Source organism: Mytilus galloprovincialis, chromosome 7, assembly GCF_965363235.1.
Source record: "Mytilus galloprovincialis chromosome 7, xbMytGall1.hap1.1, whole genome shotgun sequence".
Classification (NCBI taxonomy): Eukaryota; Metazoa; Mollusca; class Bivalvia; order Mytilida; family Mytilidae; genus Mytilus; species Mytilus galloprovincialis.
The window spans coordinates 37,207,659-37,222,221 of NC_134844.1; the positions used below are offsets into that span (position 1 = coordinate 37,207,659).

The window sequence follows — 14,563 nt, forward strand, 5'->3', positions numbered from 1 at the left end:
TGGCACAACTTATGTTTGATCATTTTGTATACTTGCATTTTATAAGTGTAGGAATCATTTGAGTAAACGTCCCTTAAGGAGTTACGTTCGGAGGACGTATTTTTCAACAGACTATCGTCATTCCAATGGGAACGAATAGTGACCCTCTGCTTGCCGACTTGTTTCTTTATTATTATGAGGCTGACTTCATACAGGAACTTCTTAGGAAGAAAGATAAAAAGTAAGCAATATCCTTTAACTCTACTTTCCGCTATATAGATGATGTTCTTTCACTAAATACTAGTAATTCAAAATTTGGTGATTATGTCTAACGCATCTATCCCATTGAACTAGAGATAAAGGATACAACAGATACAGTTAAGTCGGCCTCATATCTTGACTTACATCTACAAATTGACAATGAGGGTCGATTGAAAACAAAACTTTACGACAAAAGAGATAATTTCAGCTTTCCAGTGGTGAACTTTCCATTTCTAAGTAGCAACATTCCAGCAGCACCTGCATACGGTGTATATATCTCCCAATTGATACGATATTCCCGTGCTTGCATTTCCTATCATGATTTTCTTGATAGAGGGTTGTTGCTCACAAGGAAGCTATTAAATCAAGAGTTCCAAATGGTGAAGTTGAAATCATCTCTTCGTAAATTTTACGGACGCCATCACGAGTTGGTTGACCGTTATGGAAAAACCGTTTCACAAATGATATCGGATATGTTCCTTACGTCGTAACTACAACCCCTTCCCTTTCATGAATGTGACCTACCGAATTAGACAATTTACCGGATTTGTTATCTCATAAGCAACACGACGGGTGCCACACGTGGAGCAGGATCTGCTTACCCTTCCGGAGCACCTGAGATCACCTCTAGTTTTTGGTGGGGTTCGAATGGTTTATTCTTTAGTTTTCTATGTTGTGTCGTGTGTATTATTGTGTGTCTGTTTGTCCTTTTCATTTTAAGCCATGGCGTTGTCAGTTTATTTTCGATTTATGAGTTTGACTGTCCCTCTGGTATCTTTCGTTCCTCTTTTAAGGGAATCGAAATTCCAAGTAAGCTTTTTCATGTTGCTGGTTGTAAAGATATTTAAGTAATGACAACATCCAAGGGAATATTGAGGCTGTCATTCTAGCATACAGAACAACCGAAAGGGATTTATTTTACAACCAGAGAATGTGACATTATAAGGCTGCAGAAAGTGAAAACATAAGACCGACTACAGAACCACACAATTATGCCAAATAGGAGGGGAGATCAGCAAGAAGGTAAGATACCAATATACAAAGTACAATAGATAAAACGAAATGTATTTGTTTTACCTTTCCACTGAGACAGATTTCAAAATAATGACATAACTGGGGACTGGGTATGTGAACCTTTACCTTGACTATTATAAAACATCAGCTGTAATAGTTCAACAGAGTGTGTTGATGAGGCGAAAATAAAAAAGAAACAGAAAAACACTTCCGCATATAGTGTCTCTAGTATAAATCATACAGAGAAACCATGCTTCGAAAAATTACAACAACAGAAGTGGGTGTACGTGACATCAATACTGCAACATTACTAACACGGCTTGGTGGCGATTGATCAGAGGAAACACATTCCAAAGTAGAAACTGTTGTTGATTTCATATACCAAACAGAAAAAATAGGAAACCCCACAACCAAAGAACAAAACAATGAGAAAATCACCTTTGAGTTTATTCCACATTTGAAAAGGATTTACACCAAAGTGTTGTTGTGCCATAAGGTCTTTAGACTCAGGGTTGAGGATCAGTCCTTTGACTATTCTTTACAGATATATTACAGGTTCCTTTTAATTTTTGACACAAAAAGTGAGGTTCAACCCAAATTTATTGCGTGAAATTCTAAACTACATTGCACAATACAAGTTATCTATCCAAGCAGGTGTAAGCACCACAAATGACTTGTGCTCTCAATATGTAGAACACAAAGACTATTTGTTTCATAATAAGACCATTACAATACACATCTTAGTATGCTAGATTCGATGGACTGAAAACAAAATCAATGTCGAAAGACTCATAGGAATGATATATTTACAGGTTATATGTCATAGTATGAACAGAGATTGAAACCAGGTTAAGTAAAACTTAAGAGGTAGGGCTGATTTTCCTTGAATTTATCTGATCACAAGGCCATTTGCCTAACATTTTCAGCCATTACTTAAATTCATAACCCAGTCTGTGTAGTTTCAGGTTTTAACAATGGTATGACTTATTTTATCAATACTGCTGCTTGTTCATTATCAGTCCCAGAGTGTACCATAAGCTCAGTTCTGAATACCTCGGTACTGACATGATTTATAACAAACTTTTCTTAAACTGTTTGTTTATAGATATAAAACTTATTATGAAACTAAGGTTTCGACTCCCTCGGGTGAAGTTAGTCCTTGATGTATTTTGCTATTAATTTAAGATACCGTTTGGTCGTATTGATCTTCAACTGTTTTGGTTCAAATACATCTTTGGGTTTCAAATATTTAGATTTGAGTGTTTCTGATGAAGGTTAATCCAGAACATGCGTCCGACGCGTGAAATGTATAAAGTGTTGTATCAATTTTTGCAATTTGTATACCTGACGTCAAAAACCAGTTTCGGACAATTCATGCTGTCTTATCTTTCTCTAATTCAAAGTAAATGGAAACTTATCTATAAACCAATGTAGTTTATCTGTCAATATTCTATATCTATTTATCTTAAATACAATAGAATTCAGCTATTTCAGAAAAGTCTTCGACTTATTCTTATATTTTGGAAAATACTAGAGGAAAATTGTCAATAAAACAAATAACAAGTAGCTGGAACATAATTCAATAACTTTATTGATCTGCATGAATGAGCCATCCAGCAAATGATGTTCGCCCACTTGTGTCACTGTATATATTGCTGTCGATTGGGTCTTGTGCATGAGTTCTTATGAAAACTTTATCTCCTTGCACTGCATGAATTATAACGTTTCCGGTCACAGTATTTTGCTCAGTACAAGGAACTTCTATGAATGAAACGCCTTCTACGTCATTGTTTCTCAAAATTTCAAAAGGTGCTTTGGCTTCGGCTGTGTGGCATCCCATCCGTATTGTATAAATAAAGCCATACACACCATTTAAGGGGACAGTGTAAGCACCAGTAATGCCACTATACATTCCATCGGTATTGGTTTTGACTGTATCGAAAATAAGAGTATGGTGATTTCCTGGTGCTAACTCATGATGGCTTAAGTATGCATAGAAAGCTGAATATTGAAAAGTTTGTGTTGCTGAAGTAACACTACCGACTAAAAGTCTACGTTCTGAAACGAAACCAAAAACATTCGTTTGAAAACATGGGACAGTAATGTTGTTCCTTGGTATCAATTTTTGAAGGGTTTGAAACAATCACATGATTGTGATTCTAGTTTACTAAATAAAATCGAGTGAAGAATTTTTAAGCCGCCAGAAACGAAGGTTCTTGAAGATAAAACGAACACTTCACCATTACATATCATAACTGTAAATTTTACTTATATCAATCAAAACTCTTTTTTTTTATGAGAATTTAAAGGTTAAAAGTAGAACAGTAAGGTCATTTAAAGGAGACTAGCTACGAGATATATATATAAAAAAATAAAGCATAATATTTTTGTTCAATTATTCATGAAAGTGAAATTGTGAAATAATAATTGGCTTTTTTTTTATTTTGTCAAATTAAGCTAAGAAACATTGGTGATGAATTAGTCAATTGCAAGTTAATAATTCGTCCTCATTGAATCCGTATTCATGTCACTTTCAATTTAACCCCTTAGCTAGATATGGATAGCGTATGCATTTTAGCGTTTTCGGTTATTTAAAGGAACAAATGTCAACATTGAAAGTGAAGCAAAAGCAAAGCATTAGATTGACTGATTTGATTCACTAAAAAATCTTAAACAGGTAAAAACGTTGATTAACAGATATTTTTTTATATCTGTGATATGCAATTAAACAGACATAGAAAAAAATCCATATGTCCGCTTTCTATTTATATCTATATTTATGTTTATATCGCTTATATGATAATCGGAGTTCTTCGGAGGTAAAACCGATTTTCAAATAGAAGGCGGTAAGACTAAAATTCACACGAAATGAAGCTACAAATCATCAAGCCCATGCCCTGTAAAGTGTTTATTTTATACTTTTTATAATTTGGGTAAATGCTTTACATGGTAATAAAATCAAATATGAGAAAATGAGTTAAGTCGGTGAACGTGAATTTGACAGCTAGTCTCCCTTTAAAGCCTAAATAGTGTCTGAAGTTGAAGTGCAATCGTTAACATTCACTATATTCTCTAGAATATATGCCCGTATACCTTTAGGCAAAACCTACATAGGGATCTTTCTATGTCTTGATTTTGGACAAGGGTTGCTATATTTCGTTATACACTAACATTTGTGGATAAAGTTATCCGCCAATAGCGCGAAAATTGGTACACCACGAATTATTGTATTTGATCATCTAGTCAAATGTGTTGATATAAAACACAACTAACATTATTACCTCTATTTTCCTGTAGTGGAACGTCCGTGTTTCGAATATTTGACACAGGTTTTTCAAATTCATCTGATTCATCGTTAGGTTTGGAAAGAAATGTTTCGTATTTTAACAGATGGTTTCTTAAAAACAACAATTGGTCAGAGCACACACGCTGGGATGTAGTCACTACACTAAGCCTTTTCTGTAACTGACTCATACTCTCTTTATTTTTGAAGAGCGATTTTTTCAAGGTGTCAATAACACTATTTTGTTTGTGTATCCGGTTTTCAGATTCAGCAACTTTGTTTTCCAAAAAATCGATACGGCTACTCTGGGCTTCAAGTTGCATTGACTGTTCGTTTAGACGTTTCTCCAACTTCATGAAACGAGCCTCGGTCGATGCTTCATATGTACGAACGAGTGAAATTGAACTCAACCGTGCATCAAAGCATGCAAATAACATACAAAGTAGTAATCCAATTATCATTATTGTATTTGAAGCTATCATAGAATAATGTACGTGTGTATATAAATAGTGCTTGAAGATGTAAGACATTCAAAGATTGATATAGATAAGGTCATTATATAGGCCCGATTTATCGGCCATTAAACGTTTCAGTGTGTTGTATATGTTGTGCACCAGATTTTGAACAGTCGAATTCACGATTGTCTTTTTTCGTTCTTTGGCAATTACACAATACAAGCTCATTTTTTTATATCACAAGTATCATTTTACTTACATAACAAAATAAAGAACTATTTAAAAAATCATTTTATAAGTCCTTTAAATGATAAAATTGCTAACTACATAGATATAGGAAGATGTGGTATGAGTGCCAATGAGACAACTCTCCATCCAAATAACAATTTATAAAAGTAAACCATTATAGGTCAATGTACGGTCTTCAACACGGAGCCTTGGCTCACACCGAACAACAAGCTATAAAGGCCCCCAAATTTACTAGAGTAAAACCATTCAAACGTGTATGATATTCTCCATGCCAAATTGAAATATTGGATTTAATTAAATCGACATGGTTTGTTTGCATTGTGAATTAAAATTCATAATAAGGATTTAGGTGGTACCAAACAGCTTGTCTTAAATTAATTTGGCTGGTTTAATTTTCATAAAAATTTGACAAAATATATTCTTTGACCCTTTAATAAAAACAAGAAAATTTCATAAAACTTGAAACACGCACTTTATCGGAAATTTTTCATTGGATATATATATATATATATATAGCAGTTTGATAAACGCTTATTTTGATATGAGAAGCTTAATAACATCTAAATGATAGAACTGATTACAACACTCAGCTGATTTGTTACAGAGATATCTCCCTGTAGTGTTGGGTACCACCTTAAGCTAGTAAAAAGCTAAGAAATAACAACAGAAAGGTAAATTTTAAAAGATAGACAAAAGACATGAAAATATTGAAATACGTCAGTGTAGGTTTTATCATACTTTTTAGAATATAGGAGTACTTCTAGAAATACCATAAAAATACCAACCTAAGCTGTTTGAGTTTTTTTTATTTGTTTGAAGCTTTATTACCAAGATGACATCATTATTTTTTTCTTCAATTTTCATTTTGAAAAAAATTATCATTTGCAAGTACCTAAATGAAAAAATAAAAATGCCATAGTTTAGTTTCTTCTGTTCTGTTTTGGTTCGTTTACTTATGATGTTCGAAAGTTTCTAAATGTGCGTTGGTCTCTAATGAACAACATCCAGCAAAAGCTTTTTTTTTAAGTGACGACTTTATAAATTGGTACAACTTATGTCTGATCATCTTCGTATAAATTGTGAATGCATGAATCATTTAAATCAAAGTCCCTAAAGTAATCAAATTTACATTGTAAGTTTTTCTTAGGTTTCTGGTTGCAAAGACCTTTTAGTAAAGGCAATTATGCTCCTACAAATGTAAAACGTCATGGCAAACGAATTTTATTTCATTGTCTAAATCGTATACCAAATAGGATGGGATATCCAGATTATAAACAGTATAAAAAGGAAAATCGGTAAAACAAAATATTTTTTATCTTTCTACTGAATAATGACATAACAGAGAACTGGATATGTGGACCTGAACTATTATAAAAAAAAACAATAACAGCTTTATTTAACAGCATGTGGGTGTGTTCATGTGTAGGAAAGAAAAAATCAACAAATTGTCAATAAATGTCAGAAAAACAAAGCTGTACGACAAAAAAAGATGATTTCATCTTCACAATTGTGAACTTTCAATGTTTATGTAGCTGCGCCTGCATACGGAGTATATATCACCAAGTTGATACGATATTCCAGGGCTTGTATTTCCTATCATGATTTCCTTGATAGAGGGTTGCAGCTCACAAAGAAGCTATTAAACCAAGAGTTCTAAGTGATGAAGTTAAAGTCACTTCTTCGTACGTTTTACGGCCGCCATCACGAGTTGGTTGACTGTTATGGAATATCCTTTTCACAGATGATAACAGATATGTTGTAAGTTTAATCCCCTTTCCTAACACCGAATGTGACCTTACTAATTAGACGTTTTACCGGGTTTGTAATTAGAAGAGCCCACGATTGGTGTCAAATACGGAGCAGGGTCTGATCACAATTCCAGAGCATCGGAGATACCCCGGTTTTTGGTGGGGTTCATGTTGCTCAGTCTGTATTTTTTATGCTGTTTTTTTGTGTTCTGCTGTTGGTCTGTTTGTCTTTTACTTTTTTAACCATGACGCTGTCTGCTTATTTACGACGTATGAGTATGAATGTCACTCTGGTATCTTTCGCCCCTATTTTTCCACAGAGTTTTTGTAGTATAAAGACAGGAAAAGGGAAACCATGCTTCGAAAAATTACAACAGCAGAACTGGGTCTTCTTAACATTGAAAAAAACATTCACACAGCAACACGTACAGTAAAACCCATTTTAAAAGAAGCCCGAGTCCGATGTAAGAATAGGTAACAAAAGAAACCAAACAAAATGACAATTATACATAAATTAACAAAGGAATGCTTTGCAGTTACCTACATGCCAGCTCCAGACCTCAATTAAACTGATTGAAAGAAGAGTATTTCTTCATCGTTAATGACCCGACAGCAGTATCTACCTTCCGAATAAGTCTGTTTGATGGTTTAGTTATAGCTATTGAGTTGAAATCCAACATTTTTGAAGGACATCCAAGGTGCAATACCTGAACGTATCAGATGTCTGATTGTTGATTTGTATTAACAAATAATAAGTCTTGTATCGATGATAAAATTGTGCAAATGTTTTGACTGGTTTGTGATATCGAACATCCTGGTGTAATAATATAGGGATTTCTTTCGTTAAAATCCAATACGTTTCGTTGTTAGTACTTTTACGAGCGAATCGAACAGGTTGATAAATATAATTATTTCTTATGCAGCAAAAATACTGCAATCTGATTGATTAATTACCCCGTGTAAATAACACCCCACCCTCGTTCACCCCGGGATAAATAAAATTTAGGACAAAAATTTCAAATTTATAAAAAAAAAATTCTGGAAAACTCAAAAGAACACATATAATTTTCTGATTTTTTTCCAACAATGTGCAGCAACATCGACGTTGAAAAGATGTTCCGCTGGAAATTTTTCATTACCATTTTTCAATTTTACATCTTGGTTTCAAAATGAGTAAAGGAATTGTTCATAAGAAATAAATTCGTTATCTTGGTGTAATCAGGGGTGTACGGAATTTTACACCGCCTCAGGGTGTGTGAATTTTCAACAACGGTGTAAAATTCTGTACACCCCTGATTACACCAAGATAACTAATATTACCATACGGTGGTGACAAAGGAACGTCACCATCTAAAACTGGATAATTAACAATAGGAAATGAAAAATAATCATTTTTATCCTAATTTTTGATATTAAGCTTCCCGACGGCCGTTCAAGATATATGTATATCAAGATCCAGCAAATGACAGTGTTCGTTGTTAGTATTAGCTTTATTTAACGTCTGTTCAGCAGGGTCAATCTTTTAGTCTTTACTACTGTTATTGACATGCACAATGTAGTTGATTTAGAATCATGTGCCGTGTGTGTCACTAAAAATAAATAGAGGCTCTAAAGAGCCTGTGTCGCTCACCTTGGTCTATGTGAATTTTAAACAAAGGAAGCAGATGGATTCATGACAAAATTGTGTTTTGGTGATGGTGATGTGTTTGTACGTCTTACTTTACTGAACATTCTTGCTGCTTACAGTTATCTCTATCTATAATGAACTTGGCCCAGTAGTTTCAGTGGAAAATGTTAGTAAAAATTTACAAATTTTATGAAAATTGTTAAAAATTGACTATAAAGGACAATAACTCCTTAGGGGGTCAATTGACCATTTCAGTCATGTTGACTCATTTGTAAATCTTACTTTGCTGTACATTATTGCTGTTTAAAGTTTATCTCTATCTATAATAATATTCAAGATAATAACCCAAAACAGTAAAATTTCCTTAAAATTACCAATTTAGGGGCAGCAACCGATTCATCTCAAAATTTCAGGGCAGATAGATTTCGACCTGATTAACAATTTTACCCTGTCAGATTTGCTCTAAATGCTTTGGTTTTTGAGTTATAAGCCAAAAACTGTATTTTACCCCTATGTTCTATTTTTAGCCATGGCGGCCATCTTGGTTTGATGGCCGGGTCACCGGACACATTTTTTAAACTAAATACCCCAAAGATGATTGTGGCCAAGTTTTGATTAATTTGGCCCAGTAGTTTCAGAGAAGAAGATTTTTGTAAAAGATTACTAAGATTTACGAAAAATGGTTAAAAATTTACTATAAAGGGCAATAACTCCTAAAGGGGTCAACTGACCATTTCTGTCATGTTGACTTACTTGTAAATCTTACTTTGCTGAACATTATTGCTGTTAGTCCAGTCAAACTAAGATTTAACCTCAAACTAATTGCAACAGAAAATGTTTCAGTTCTAATCTATAGTATTATGCCCTTTATAAACACAGAAAAAAGTCCCTTAAAATTTAACTTGAGGAAAACTCAAAATCAGCATTTTAGATTTTCAATGGAAATTAACATTGGGAAGGGAGATAACTCTTGCAAAAATTAGTCTTTTTTGGTCAGTTTTTGGTTGTTTTTCTTGAAATTTATGTATAGTATGATACTTTGATGGGGTTATAAGTTTGTTTTTGACTAAATTACATAATCTTCATCTCATGAAATGTACAAAACCGAAGTGTTATGGGTAGTTTTATTTTTTTCGCACATTTTTCTTTCAAGAAATTGCAAATTTGAAGCTTTGTAACCATTTTGAAAAAATAATGTGAAAATTTGGTATTGTTTATATCTGTATATTATATTTTTTCAGCAACTTACTTATCTTAAGAAACTTTAAACCACAAAAAGAAGATTACATGCTTAATCATTTTTATTAAATTTGAGATTCTTCACCTTGACATGTTGAAAAATTCAATAAATGGTCAACTAATAAATTACGAAATCTAGATTATAGCTTGATAAAATATATGAAAACACCTTTAGAGTTGTTTGTTATACTCTAAAGACCGCTAAAAAAACAAGAATCAATACATTCTGATGAATAGAAGCGGTAAAGTTTTAATTTTATATCAATTTTTATTGATATTTCTGCCTTTTTTGCAAGAGTTATTTCCCTTTTCAATGCAAATCTCCATAGGAATTTTAAATGGTGATTTTTTTAGTCTTCCTCAAGTTAGATTTTATGGGACTTTTTTCTGTGTATATTTGGGGTATAATGCTAAAGATTAAAACTCAAAAATCTTCTGTTGCAATTACTTTCAGGTTAGGGTCAAATTTATGCTAGATTGACTGGACTATGTTTGCAGTTTATCTCTATCTATAATAATATTCAAGATAATAACAAAAAACAGTAAAATTTCCTTAAAATAACCAATTTAGGTGCAGCAACCCAACAACGGGTTGTCCGATTCATCTCAAAATGTCAGGGCAGATAGATCTTGACCTGATAAACCATTTGATCCTGTCAGATTTGCTCTAAATGCTTTGGTTTTTGAGTTATAAGCCAAAAACTGCATTTTACCCCTATGTTCTATGTTTAGCCATGGAGGCCATCTTGGTTGGTTGGCCAGGTCACCGGACACAATTTTTAAACTAAATACCCTAATGATGATTGTGGCCAAGTTTGGTTTAATTTGGCCCAGTAGTTTCAGAGGAGAAGATTTTTGTAAAAGATAACTAAGATTTACGAAAAATGGTTAAAAATTTACTATAAAGGGCAATAACTCCTAAAGGGGTCAACAGACCATTTTGGTCCTGTTGACTTATTTGTAGATCTTACTTTGCTGAACATTTTTGCTGTTTACAGTTTATCTCTATCTATAATAATATTCAAGATAATAACCAAAAACAGCAAACTTTCCTTAAAATTACTAATTCAGGGGCAGCAACCCAACAACGGGTTGTCCGATTCATCTCAAAATTTCAGGGCAGATAGATCTTGACCTGATAAACAATTTTACTCATGTCAGATTTGCTCTAAATGCTTTGGTTTTTGAGTTATAAGCCAAAAACTGCATTTTACCCCTATGTTCTATTTTTAGCCATGGCTGCCATCTTGGTTGGTTGGGCGAGTCACCGGACACAAGTTTTAAACTAGATACCCTAATAATGATTTTGGCCATGTTTGGTTAAATTTGGCCCAGCAGTTTCAGAGGAGAAGATTTTTGTAAAAGTTAACGACGACGGACGACGACGGACGACAGACGCCAAGTGATGAGAAAAGCTCACTTGGCCCTTCGGGCCAGGTGAGCTAAAAATGGCACATAATACATTTGTTGCGAATACGAAACGCTTTTCTGTAGTAATGCTCATACAAGCGTTCATTGTTTAATTGTTGAAAACCAAGGATGTATTACTGCTTAGATCATGAAGAGCTATATGATCGAATCTGGTCATAAAAGAATAATAAGATAAGATATAAATACCATGCAGGCTTATGATTAAGTCGTACGTTTCGTATACATACTCCAAAAGTAACACCACTAATTCGAGCCCGGTCAGAAAGCATATAACAGAAAGTTGTACACGATTAACACAAAAAAAATCTACACATGGGTGAAACTTTCAAAATATGAAGGGTATTTAGGTTATTTTCATATTAAATGAAAGCTGAATGACTGGTGATACTTCTGGTAACATACTTTTTGACTTTTAATTTTAAATAATAAAAATATGCAAGAAATCTCAAAAGGAGGATACATTTTGCCTATTTTTAGATCTGAAGTACCTGTTTTTGGTACATCCGAAGTTCTGAGAACCAGTTCCTGCTTATATACCATTAAAGGTGTGTTGATTTTGTTCTGTAGAATATACCATAAGGTATTGTTTTGACATGTAATGATTGTCATTTTATTTGAACCTCAGACAAAAGATCTGTGATTTCTTGAAGTAAATCAATTTAGCATAGAAAGCAATGCGGCCATGAACTAGTAGTGTACTTCCTTCAAGCTTATTATGCGATAATAGAAAAACTGGTATTTATATACCAGTGTATTAAACCACAGTAACAGTAAAGTGTTATCATTATACGCTTAATAAATACGGTGCATGTTAAATTACCCAATGATCCTTTATTTAATAAGCCACCCAGAGAAGGAGGTTCTGCCGTTGCTGTCACTAAGAATGTTGCCATGTATTGGAAAACTTGAATGTGTTCGAACATAAACAGAATCTCCTTTGCTTGCTTTTAAGATGGCAAATCCACTTACGGTTTCCTGGTTCTGGCATACAGTTTCGCCTACAAAAACAACGCTTTCAACATGATCATTTCGAACAAGTTCAAATGGTCCTGTGGCCGTGGAGCTTGTTTCGTAATTGATACATGCCATGCGAATGGTGTACGCAAAGGCATATAGTCCATCCAATGGTGCTGCAAATGTTCCAGTATATTTATTATACGTTCCTTGTCTGTCAGTTATTTCTGTGTCAAATATAATGACATGATGGTTACTTGGAGTATGTTCATAATGGTTCATATATGCATAAAACGCTGTTGCTTCAATGGAGCTTTGTCTGGAAGGTCGCATGACTGAAAAATAAAGCAGAGTTAATATATTTACCATGTATTATATAACAATGATTATAAAAAAATCTCTCATCGATCAACGCTAATTTGTAATATGAACAAAATGCTGTAAATAAACAATACTGGATAATGCTGCATTTAAGAATGTTAAATATAAAAAATATGTAAACAGATGTGGTATGATTGCCAATGAGACATTGCTCCGCAAGAGACCAAATGACACAGAAATTACCAGTTATAGGTCACCATACGGCCTCCAACAATGAGCAAAAACCGCACCGCATAGTCAGCTATAAAAAAATAATCTTCCAATACGACTTGTTCTCAACTGTTTTAATTCGAGCGCCGCTTATAAGTCTTAGTTAGACAAAACGCGCGGTTGACGTATTTTAAAAGTTTTAGGCATGGTATCTTTTTGATGAGTTTTTATTCCTATGATAATGTATACACATACTGTCTTTAGTGTCGTGTGTTCTTGTTAGTTAGTACACTTAAAAGTATGTATGTGTGCGAGGTTTTCTACCATAACATCTAAACTAATGCACTATCTTCATAACGCATCGATATTAAATATTAAAAGTAGTTACCTTTGGTTTCTTGCTTCCCTTGGGTATTTTGTATTCTTTGTCCTTCTCCCTTCCCACTCATTTCGTCTCCGAACTTCGTGGCCGATTTAGAATTAAACAGGTGGTTATTTGCAATTTTTAATTGTCTTTTGTTTAAACAAGCTTTATATTTAGTGTGCTGTTGATACACCATACTAAGATTTTTGTTTAAATTATTTATATCTTCCGTATACTTTGCTACCGTGTTTTCCAGTTTGGCAATAACTTTATTTTGTATTTGGAATCGATGCTCACATTTATCAATATCAACATTATAGCGTTTCGCCAATTTCTCCAGTAATTCGATACGTTTTTTCTGGTTTTCGAGTTGAAGTGATTGTTCGCGTTGACGTTTCTCCATCTCTTTGAAACGAGCCTCTACCGATGCGTCATGTATCCCAATTTCTGAAGCAGCATTACTAATCAGGGCATGGAAACATGCAAAAGTCATACAGAACCCTATTTTCAAAACCATTGTCACTTTTTCATTAAAGTTGTAACGAACAGAATATAATATTTACATGTCCTTCACCTGTATAGATAACAGTACCTACGTTGACCTAGGAATGTTCAGATGATTCTCAAATTACTTATACTAGAATAACTAGCGGCTCCAATCAGTAAACGCACATGGCATGTTTAACTATATGCATTAAAACGAATTATGTGAAATTGAAACTGTGCAGCACAGGCACTTGTTTCTATCCATAGATTAGCAAGGTCGACTATCCATATAATTTTTTTTTTAGTTAGCCACCTTCTTCTATTTATATGGATAGTCGACCTTCCTATGGATAGAAACAAGTACAGGCCGACATATTAGTTGTTGATAATGCACACCAAAATATCCATACAGATCTTGCAACACATTCTACCCTTGAACACATAAAGCAGTATGTTGTGACTTTTAAAAAACAGATTAACGTATTGACAATAAGAAACAAAGTTTTTTGGTGTGCCCATTTTCAAAATTTGAAAAAATGTCCAACTTATAAGGTAAATATCGAAAACTTAGGATAACAAGCATTCTCATCATCTCCTATCCGCAAAATCCAAAATCATCAGTCTTCTCAAATTCAAAAAATCACACCACATGACAGTTTACTGAAAATTTTCAGTCAATAAAATCCTAAAGTAGACCTTATTCAATCCAGTCAACCAAGAATAATTGTTGACGTAGAGAAAAAGATTGCTATGTTTAAGCTCAAGTATTTCAAACTATGTGTCTGGCGCAAATACAAAATTTCAATCCTGGTATCTATTATGAGTTTATTTACATCAACATACATAACTAATCGAGACCTTGAAACTGGTTGTGATAACGTTTGGGCACAAATTTTACCTCTGTACATACTAATAATATCGACTATCATCTGATAAATGAAA

The 14,563-nt window shown here is 33.6% G+C and overlaps 1 long non-coding RNA gene across 2 annotated transcripts; it reads right to left on the minus strand.

Moving 5' to 3' along the window:
* Positions 1 to 8,479: 8,479 nt before the first annotated feature.
* Positions 8,480 to 13,958, minus strand: LOC143081671 (uncharacterized). 2 transcript variants are annotated; one of them, XR_012980019.1, is made up of 3 exons: positions 13,160 to 13,729; positions 12,107 to 12,575; positions 8,480 to 8,578 (listed from the first exon to the last, which is right to left on the minus strand). It is a non-coding gene; the product is annotated as an uncharacterized LOC143081671 (long non-coding RNA). The 2 variants fall into 2 exon arrangements; XR_012980020.1 differs by lacking the exon at positions 8,480 to 8,578 and having other exon boundaries at positions 12,103 to 12,575; positions 13,160 to 13,958.
* Between the last annotated feature and the right edge of the window lie 605 nt (positions 13,959 to 14,563).